At 43.7% G+C, this 11069-nt stretch overlaps 1 pseudogene; it reads right to left on the bottom strand.

Moving 5' to 3' along the window:
* Positions 1–558: 558 nt before the first annotated feature.
* On the bottom strand, positions 559–2284 carry LOC119977499 (annotated as a pseudogene).
* Positions 2285–11069: the final 8785 nt, after the last annotated feature.

Raw genomic sequence — 11069 nt, 5'->3', positions numbered from 1 at the left:
AGAGGGTCCGCCCAGAAGGACGCGAAGCCCCTGTGACCTATAAAAGTCAGGTCCCAGGACTGATTCTTTCTTCTTTACCAGCCGGCCCTCCCAGCAGAACACCTTTGCAGCAGAAGACCTTGAGAAGGAGAGGCCTGGTCAGCAGCCGCCATCAAGTAAGTGTCATACAATGCACGCTACGAGAGTAGACACTCCTGACCCCTTTAGTCCACACCAACTGGAAGCCTGCGGATCCAGGACAAAGCAAGAGGCCATTGTTCCCTGATCCGGCAGTTCCCTTATTCCAGACAAGTATTGGCCTGTTAGTGGTAGGAATAGCCTAGTCTCTTAGTTTTATATGCATAAGTGGTAGATAACTGTATTATAATAAACGTGTCTTGTTTGAACTTACTAACTGGTGTATTGAGTTATTGGTCTGAACTTGAACTTGAATCTTGTGGCGGTATCATAACGATACCTGGCGACTCTAGAGCTAAGGAATAAAACAGAGCCAAATTGAGTGTAAAGCACACTCACCCAGAACGAGCAACACTGGTCAGCAAGAGTTCTATTAAAAGTTCAGACATTGACGCTTGCTGAAGAGCATGATGAGGATTAAAGAAGGTGTATTCCACTTTCCCAGGCACAGGATGCCAATAAAGTATTGGCAGCACGATCCTACGCTCGGGATAGAAAGCCATCTTCCTTGGTCGGCTGCATCAATTGCCACGCTGGTCTTGACATAACGTAAAAGGGGCAGCACGGTAGCATGGTGGTTAGCATAAATGCTTCACAGCTCCAGGGTCCCAGGTTCGATTCCCGGCTGGGTCACTGTCTGTGTGGAGTCTGCACGTCCTCCCCGTGTGTGCGTGGGTTTCCTCCGGGTGCTCCGGTTTCCTCCCACAGTCCAAAGATGTGCGGGTTAGGTAGATTGGCCATGCTAAATTGCCCGTAGTGTCCTTAAAAAAAGTAAGGTGGGGGGGGGGGGGGGGGTTGTTGGGTTACGGGTATAGGGTGGATACATGGGTTTGAGTAGGGTGATCATTGCTCGGCACAGCATCGAGGGCCGAAGGGCCTGTTCTGTGCTGTACTGTTCTATGTTCTATAAAAGATCTGAGGTCTTTGAAATCCATTGAATGTTGAAGCAGCAGCAACAGTGTAAGCTCCCATATTCTCAAACATCATGCAGTCTCCAACCCGCAGCTCTGGCAAATTACAGCGATCAAGCCCATCGCAAGTTGGGCCCCAAATACTGATCAAGTACAGCCTCTCATCAGATTTGGGTTTCTTGACCAGATCTGGCATGCCATGAGCAGGATCATATAGTATGCAGTTGAATGATCCATAAACACCACCATTTACATAGTACATGAGGGTCATGTCACATTCACCATCATCCTCATCATCAGAGCTACTCTGTTCATTGAGCATCACCCTCTTAGCAATGATATTCACAGGAAGTGTGCAAGCAGATGCCACATAGAACCGACCAGGCTCAGCAATGGCTTGAACTCCAAAATCAGTGGGGAAGTATTTGTCCAGTGCAGGATTGATAACAGCTGCAATCTCTTCAAATTTGAGTTTGGTGTCTTCCGAACCAGGAAAACCGCCACCAATAATACACGTTGAAACCGTACTCTATACCCATATGAAAAAACAAAACGAGCATCTGGATTAGTCTGGGCATATGTTTGGGCATCTGTACAACCACTTCCCATGTGAAAGCTTACTCCAATAATGTCAATATCCAGCTCTTTGGCACATTCAAGGAGAAGCCTACTGGTCTTAAGTGTTGCTCCAAACTTAACACTCAGGCACCAGATAGCTTTGGAATCATCAGCAGCAATGCGCAGAACCAGTTGGCACTTGGGTGGCATCTTGCTACCTTCATCAGCTACACTTCACTATCAAATGTCATCTTCTGCACCCCATACTTTGCAGCATATTTGATTTGTGGCAACTGTTTTCAAGGGTTAGCATAGATTATTGTGCAGCTGTTATCAAGGTTCTGTACCATCTGAATTTCAGTCTTACCAGCACAATCAAATCCGGCACCCAAAGTAGCGAGAGTTTTAAACACAGCTTTATCATCATTGCATTTGACAGTTTAAAAAGGAGTCACACAAGGGAGGACCCTGTGCCACCGCATGTCTTTCTTGACAATGTCACCCAAGTCCGCGACATAAAAGGCATCTTTGTCATCAGAATGAGAAATTTCATTTATTTTGCTTTCCAAGATGTCCCTGGCGCTGAATCCTTCTTCGAGGAAGGCAACATCAAAATCACCATTGCTGAAGTCATTCATTCTGGGCTTGATAGAAGTTTTACAAATGCAGGAATTCGCAACATGCAACAAAATGGGCAAGTAAGAGATGGAATCTATTTAAAAATACAACTCAGATGTCTAGCCAGACAGGTTTTCCAAAAGAATTAAACCCTCGAAGGTACAACATAAGGTCTGTGCTCCCCATATAGCCGTTGTACACCTCTCTGACTTGTTCATTCTTAAAAAACATTTATGAAGACTGTGTCCATCGAAGAAACCTGTTTAAAAAAAGGGGAAGATTATACTTCCACTTCACAGCGCCACTAACGGACAGAATGAAGCCCAAAGATCACTAAATAAACCCCTTTTTGTCCATTAATGTAGTCTCGAAAAAGCATCATTGCAGTCTTAATTTTCCCTTTGGTGCTCAATGCTGTATTTTTTTCACTGTGGGCACTCATGGCTCACCCCTTGTACAAAATAGGCAGGGCGTCACTGTGGCACAGTGGTTAGCACTGCTGCCATGGGGCTGCGGACCCGGGTTCAATCCTGGATCCGGATCACTGTCTGTGTGGACTTTGCACATTCTCCCGTGTCTGTGTGGGTTTCACCCCTACAACCCAAACATGTGCAGGGTAGGTGGATTGATCACTCTAAATATAAAAAAGAAATAAATAATTGGATACAAATGTTAAAAAATATTTTTCAAATATTTAAAGAAACAAAACTTGCCGGCAGGTTTTGCGATCGCTTGATGTGTCCCATGCAGGATCATCGTCAAAAATTACTTCTGGGTTTTCTCCTGAAGTAAAGTGTAAAATGGAACATTTTTCTTTCCTATTTTCCGTAATCTCTTTCTCATTGTTGGGATACTTTTTTGTTCCTGCTAACTGGCTCCTGGTACCTTTTTTATTGACTTTTCATTGTGACCTTGGGAAATTACAGAGGGAGGTTATTGTGACCAGGACAATAGGCCTCTTCTGATCTCTATCCTCTTCTCATTATGCCTATTTCAGTGCAGAATCCCTTTCGTTGCAATGCTTAAGAGTTGTTCCATATGCTTCGCTAGACCATCCCATTGGAGCAGTGGTTCTCAAACGTTTTAATTTGCAGACTGCTTTGGCAAACTAAAACTCTGAGACCACCTACCTATCAGCCCTACCCAAAATACTTTCACAAATCATCATAAAACAAATGATTAATTCATGTCATTAGACATTTTAACCTTCGAATTATTAATGCTGCAAGAAACTGTTGATTTCAAACATTCCAATATAAAATTATCAAAATAATCATTTTCTGAGAAACTAATTATGTTATCATGGAATTTACAGTGCAGAAGGAGGCCATTCGGTCCATCAAGTCTGCACCGACTCTTGGAAAGAGCACCCTACCCAAGCCCACACCACCCTATCCCCATAACCAAGTAACCCCACTCAACCAACACTAAGGGCAATTTAGGACACTAAGGGCAATTTAGCATGGCCAATCTACCTAACCTGCACATCTTTGGACCTTGGGAGGAAACCGGAGCACCCGGAGGAAACCCATGCACATATGGGGAGAACGTGCAGACTCCACACAGACAGCTGGAATCGAACCTGGGACCCTGGAGCTGTGGATAAATCGTGCTAACCACTATGCTACCGTGCTGCCCTAATGTGGCATCAGTATTACTCAAAGAACATCAAGAGTACATAATTCTTGCTTTAAAAATGCAAGGTTGTTTCTCATGCTTCTGATGACTTGTGCCAAGCATAAGGTCTGGTTACATAATGCCATGTGAGTGGAGGGGATAATGGTTGTAGCCTGTTTTCTTGGGTAACCTCAACTATGCTTTACACATCAGTGAGTTGCATTTTGGACTAGCCCACACTTTGAGAACCATTGCATTAGAGATGCACGACTGTAAGTGACTGTTAAAGTAATTATGGCACTATTCTTCTGCATTGGGTTCTATTCAGGTGATGTCAAGCATTTTGAAATTGGCTGTTGAGTGATGCAACAAGCTGGTCAATAATACACTGCTCTTTGCGAGCAGCAGAGCTTATTGCCTTGCCTCTGGATTTTGTAGATTGATGTGAGTCAGTGATTACCTTTTACAGAGCAGCTGGATTTCCGCCAGGCGGAAGGTGCAGTTGGCTGTACCTGCATCACCTGCATGTCCTTTTTTGAGAAACCCTGAACCTTTCTCAGGTGGAAGGACTTTTACTCCAGTCATGAACAGCTTACATGTATTCAAAAGCACATTATGAGGCAAGGACATGCTTGCGATTGAAGGAGATGGTCAAATGCCTTTAACTTAAGGCTGTGTGCAATTAAAGCACAATCCACAAGTGGAAGGTAGGTGTCCGGAAGATTGATTAGTGACTCAGGCAAACCGTCTGATTGATAGTATTGAACGACCTCTGTGGAGCACTGATGCAATGAGTCTCATGTTTCTCCCAGGTTTCCAATTGAACAGACTATTGGTTCTGAAAATCTCTTTCAGCTGCCTGAGTGGATCGATAACAATGCTGCTCACATTGAAACCAGGGTATCTTGCTTTGTTATGGTTTGTATGACACACAATTCTGTAATCTGCAAAGTATTACTGATGTGTGGCCAGGCAGGGAGGAAGAAAATAACTAATTATATCACCTTTGGTAGTCTGCCTTTCCTCTGTTAAGAAGCACAGGAGGAGAATCGGGAGAAGCTATGAAGGGAGGTCATTCCGATCAGGCTCAGTAAGAATTATCTGATCCCTACCCACAGGTACTTATGTCTCTTTGGGTCCCTCACCCAGGACTTAGCAATGTTTGAGAGTTGTGCCACCAGCTTCCCCAGACCATCCTATTAGAGCAGTAGTTCTCAAACTTTTATTCCGGGGACCACTCAGGTGGGTCAAAAGACCCCATGGACCACCCACCAGTCCTACCCCACCACTTTCACTTTCCACTGCAAGAAAAACTCAGCCAAATTAATGGGAGCTAACAGAAACATTAAATACTTTGCTACCAAATGTAATAAATTAATGGCATTTTTAAAAAATTTAATATCGTTAGTAAACTTTCAATTAATGACAGAAACAAATGTACAGGCATTTTCATATTGTAAACATGGACACGACAAGAGAACAGGTTTATTTAAACCTTTCTAATAAGTGTTACCGAACCATTGCAACAATTTTCCTCTGAGAAACCATTGTAGGGTTAGATGGTTATTAATGTACACAACTGCTGTGGTCAGCAGCAGGTGTTGTGGAACTAAGTTGAAGGTTGTCATGATATGCACTCATGCACATAATGAGATACAGACAGGCAGTGACAGACACACCCAGTACAGCCAATCAACACACAGGACAGAACACAACCAATCACCAGGCAGAACACTAGAAGGCGGTTTCCCACTATAAAATACACGAGGCATCAACACTCTGCCTCTTTTCCACTGGTGACAACTGTAGTGACAGTCAGGGTGTATATATCAGTTAGCACCTTCTACACTGGCTCAGAGCTAGTCTGGTCTAGTTACTTATAGTAAGCATGCTTAGATTAGTAGAGTGTCAAACCCACAGCGAACTGTGTGCACTGCTTAACAAGTTCAATAAAGCATATTGAACTAACATCAAAGTTTGGAGTCTACTTTTAAGTACAACTGCATCCAGTCGCAGCCCGTGTTACCCCAGGGTGATTAACATGACAAAAGTATATGTGAAAAACAACACGAGTTCAGTTACTCAGCAACCGACATCACCAAAAACACAATAGGCTATATGTGATTAAGCCATAAACCCAATCAGTGGGGGATAAACCCAATCAGTGGGGGATAAACCCAAACACTGGGGGTAACATCCCACTGTAGCATATTAAACCAATCCATGTAAGGAACTGACACTCTCACAGTCCTGCCTCTGAAAGGAGTTATAAAAGTTGTGAAACTTGTCGGCATTGGAGAGAAAGAAGTGATACCAGCATGTAACGTTGAAGACTGAATAATGTTTTGTGCGATTGTACCACAACTCTAGCTCAAGTCTCATGAATATAACACCATTAATCAACCACAATCAACAGCAACAGAAATATGGCTTATGAAACTACATCACTGTTGCTAGAGCTCATAATGACTTGTGCCATGCGCACGTTGATTGGTTATGTGACATTATACCAGTGATGGGGATTAGGGTTCTGATCTGTTCTCTTGTGTGACTCTGCTACTCAGACACTCCATCCTGGTAGGACCCTAAAACAAGGTGATGTTGAACTTGTACAATATTTTAGTCTATAGTTGGAACATTAGAAGATTTTCCACTTGTACAGCAGGAGTGAGTGCCCATTGGTCGATTGCATTCTCAATTTCACGATTTTTTATCCATTGAAAAGAATGAATAAGAATAATCGGCAGGAACATTGGTTTTCCAATGTGTATCTTCGTTACGTCAGGCAAAAATCTTCTCAATTGTGGCCACCCCATTATAGAAGATTTATATAGGAATATATGGAATTCTATCAGGAATAGGTGTTTACAAGAATGTCACTGCGGTGAGATTATTGCTTTGGAAAAAGTCAGCCCAGAGGTAAGGCTCTTTATCCACCAGAACTAAATAACTTAAGAGGCAGCTAATGCTGGTATTCAAAATGCTGAAGGATTATGATAAGGTAAGCAATAGTAGATTATTTTCAAAAGTAATTGAGATGGGAATGAGACAATTCAGGAAAACAGCAAAAAATAAATAAAGAGGACGTAAGCAAAGGTTCTTAATGAAGACGATGAATAAAATTTGATCATTATTGCCTTTATTGAAGCAGAAACCAGAAATTAGTATGCCTAATAGGGAATTTGGCAGTTACTTGGAAAAAACAGGAAAGGGAATGTGAACTTTCAGGACAGAGGGATTAGACGAAGTTGTTCATGTGATGAAAAAGCAGACTCAATGAGACCAAATACTTTGTTGTAACCATCTTGGATCTTGAAATTCTTTCGGGCTTTTTACCAGCCTTGAAGATGAAGTGCTAGGATTGTGTCATCACTCACATTGTCAGGTTATTGTAATAAATAGATCTTAACGACAAAGGGCACAAGGCCAATATGTATCAACCAGAAACTGTTTTTTCAAAAGCTCCTGCAGTTCCTTTTTAAAGTTGACTTTCCTCTTGATGCAGATTTTCTTCATGGTAGTTTTATCATTTTATTGTCCAGCTTTATCTTCTGAATTTGCTACACCAGTTGAGTACACTTCACAAAGCCACATTCAGAAGCCTTTCTTCATAATTCACATCTGAGTCTCAACCGTGAGCAGTGGCCAGCTGTTTGACTTCAGGAAACGGCACAGGCAAGCCCAATCTCCTGGCCTAACAGCTTCTTTACACACACACTTCAATAGACGGCCACTAGAATACCAAGAATCGAAACGTTGACAGTTTTTCTATTTGAGGGGTACTGAGGTTAGTTGTCCTGTGCACTCCCGTGAATAGCCGGGATAATTTTGCTATGGGAAAAGTGCTGTATAAAAGCAGATTATTTTTGTTGAAGTGCTATCATTGTCTAAGCTTGGATCAATTAATGATGTACGGACCAAGCATCAAATCTGGGATTTTTGTCGTCTATGGCACAGCTCACTGAAACAAAAATCCCACGGTACTAGTCACAGAACATTGTTATGATGCTAAATGAACCAGACATGTCTGTAAGGTAACACAATAATTTGGTTGAAATTATCTATCTTGATACACATCTGCCCTGCAGTACAAAAGAGCACAGTGGATATTTGATTCAGAGTGCATTTCCTCATATTGAGTGAGAAGTTTCTCATGAATAAAATAAAATGTTTCATCCCATATATTATTCATTATATTTGTATTTTTTTCAAAACATTTTTTTATTTGTTGTACTATTTTTCACAAGCCACGTTGTCATTGTAGTGAAGTTATTGATATCGACACAGAGTGAGGACAGTTAATGAATTGAATGCCAATATCTGACCTGATCCTCAACTGTGCTTTGTAGGATGCTTCCAGTTTGCTTCTCTCCTTTGCTGATTTGCAGGGCTGACTTGTGGGTTGGGATTTTATGGTGCCTCAGGGAAGGGATGACAGGCAGTGATGGTTTGAAATCCCGTACATCATTAAAGTGGCGCCGTGCCTGCCATCTACCTGCAACCAGTGCCCCCACTGCAATTTTACCATGGTGGGGGTGGCATCAGGTGGACAACACACCTTGGGCTAATTGAGGCCCTAATTAGCCATTTTCGGGCCTTCTCTGGCCGCAGCAGGTGACAACGTCACCAGAGTGAAATCTGGTGGGCCTGTGGCCAGACAAGGGGAAGTGTCTCCGTTTTGGCCTCTCTGGGTTTGTACTTCCCTCCCCTGCACTGATAATTCTTCCCTGCTGATCTCTCACCGGAGCATGCCAACCGAGCCCCAGTGAGAAACCAGACCTCTTCTCCTCTTTGGATCTTGTCCCAGCGGCCCTGCTTCTGGTGAGGCTGCTGGGTAAAGGGAAGTTCTGGCCCTCTGACCAATCTCAGAGGCAGGACTTCCTATCTGATGGGGGATGCAAGTCCTGCCTTGAACCAAACAGTGGTCCGAGAGATGTAAAATGGTTGTGGGGCCAAACGGACAAGTGGACACAGGCTCGCCATCAGCCTTTATATTAGGGAAGGGAAAATCTTCCCTCAGCGTGGTTCAATCCATGCTGTCATCCATGCTCACAGTTGCATTTACTATATCAATTTATATATGGATTTGCAACTTTGCTAACTATCTCATAATTCAAAGAAATGTTTACATATAACTTACTTACATTATATTACATCTGCCTTGTTGTTGTCCACTTACTTAATCTACCCAATTCCTTTTGCAATCACTTTGTATCCTCCTTAATTCCCCACCTAACTTTGTTTCACCAGCAAACTTGGATTTATTATACTCAATTCCTTCTTCTGATTCACTGACATAGATTGTAAACAGTTGATCTTTGCAGGTTCTAGATGAAGCTGAGACTTCAAGGCTCATCACTGAGGCCAAAACAGGGAAGCATCTGAGCAAAAACAGAGTTTGTATCTGGCCTAATCCTAAGGTGGAAAAGGAGAAAAGATCATCAACACCAAGAATATTACTTACCAGTTAGACAACGGGTTTATTTCTCCGGCCTCCCAACCGCCTGTTTCCTGGCGGTGAGAGATGGTGCGCCGCTCACTGTCGGTGAGATTCTCAGTTCCCGCCACTGTCAATGGGAATTCCTATTGTAGCAACGGAAACCCATGGGCGGGGGTGCACTGCCAGCGGGATCAGAGAATCCTGCTGCTAGCAAACAGCCAGAGAATTCTGACCAACATCACCAGCACCGCCAATAAGTGAAGCAACATAAACGTCACCAGCCAGGTGGCATACAATTATCAACATCAAGCACAAATTATACAACATCAGGAGCAATGCACACAACCTCACCTGTGTAACATGCCAAACTAACCACTGACAGTGATGAATGCCAAATAGAAATACAACATTTTTCCACCTATCCGATATCATGAATAATATTTTGAGAAAGCAAACAAGCGATAACAGATTTGAAGATGTTCAGGTTAATTATAAACTTTGATCATTAATCATCCTTCGTTTAGGTAAAATATAATGGCTGGGATTCTCCGACCTCCGCCAGGTCGGAGAATCCGTGGAGGTAGGCGTGAATCCCGCCCCGCCACCCCGATGGCGGCTGCCCTATTCTCTGGCGCCTTTTTTCGGTCGGCGGCGTGATTTCCGCCACGCTGGTCAGAGGCCGTTGACAGTGCCCCGATGGGCCCAGCAGCCGTCCAGTTTTGGCCAGTCCTGCCGGCTTGATTTACTCACCACAAGCACGGCGGGACCTGGCAGGTGAGTATGTGGGGGCATTCCTCGGGGGGGGGGGGGGGGGGGGTGGGATCGGGGCCCACCAATCTGCGGGCGGGCTTGTATCATGGGAGGGCTTCTTTCCTCCACGCCGGGCCCCTGTAGGGCTTCACCATATTGCCCGGGGGCCGGCACTGAGAAGAGAACCCCTGCGCATCCGCGGAGATATGCCAGCACTGTGCATGCATGAAATACGCCACCTGGTCCGCGCGTGTACGAGATCACGCCGGCTGTTCCGCTCATGCGCAAACACGTGCCGTCCCTTCGGCGCCGGCTGGAGCAACGTCAACCCCTCCGGAGTCCACCTAGCCCCCGAAAGTTGGCCGAATTCCTTACTTTCGGGGGTTGTTGACACTGGAGTGATTGGCGCTGGTTTTCCCACCACCGTGGGGACTTAGTCCCCAGAAGGGAGAATCCTGGCCAATATGTTTCATGGTTGGGTCAATTATATTGAACAATTCTTTTTCAAGTAGGTATTGTTATATAATTCACAAAATGATAGAAACTAATTATTAGAGGAATGTACATCCAGGCTGCCATATTTACTGCTACATTGCAGTCAGGTGCTAAGCAACAATGTATCAGTCCACCAGCCACATGGAGAATTGTAAGAAAAATATACTTGAGTCTAAATATTTCAATAAGAAGTCTCACAACACCATGTTAAAGTCCAACAAGTTTATTTGAAATCACAAGCTTTCAGAATACCTCTCCTTCATCAGGTAAAGTGGAGGCAGATTCACAATCACAGTACATATATGTGAGACTTCTTACTGTGGTCACCCCAGTCCAGTGCCGGCATTTCCATGTCATAAATATTTCAAACTATTGCAAACTAGAAAACATTTTTGAAGCACTTCAAGATATCCGGTGGTCATAAAGATGCTATTTAATTGCACGTTGTGTTCTGTTTAGTTTCGTTCTTAATTAAGTTAACCGTTAAATTGGACAGGCAGCTC

The sequence above is a fragment of the Scyliorhinus canicula genome, chromosome 14 (genome assembly GCF_902713615.1).
Source record: "Scyliorhinus canicula chromosome 14, sScyCan1.1, whole genome shotgun sequence".
NCBI lineage: Eukaryota > Metazoa > Chordata > Chondrichthyes > Carcharhiniformes > Scyliorhinidae > Scyliorhinus > Scyliorhinus canicula.
The sequence above is the reverse complement of the archived record's forward strand: the minus strand, read 5'-3'. Positions and strand labels throughout refer to the sequence as shown.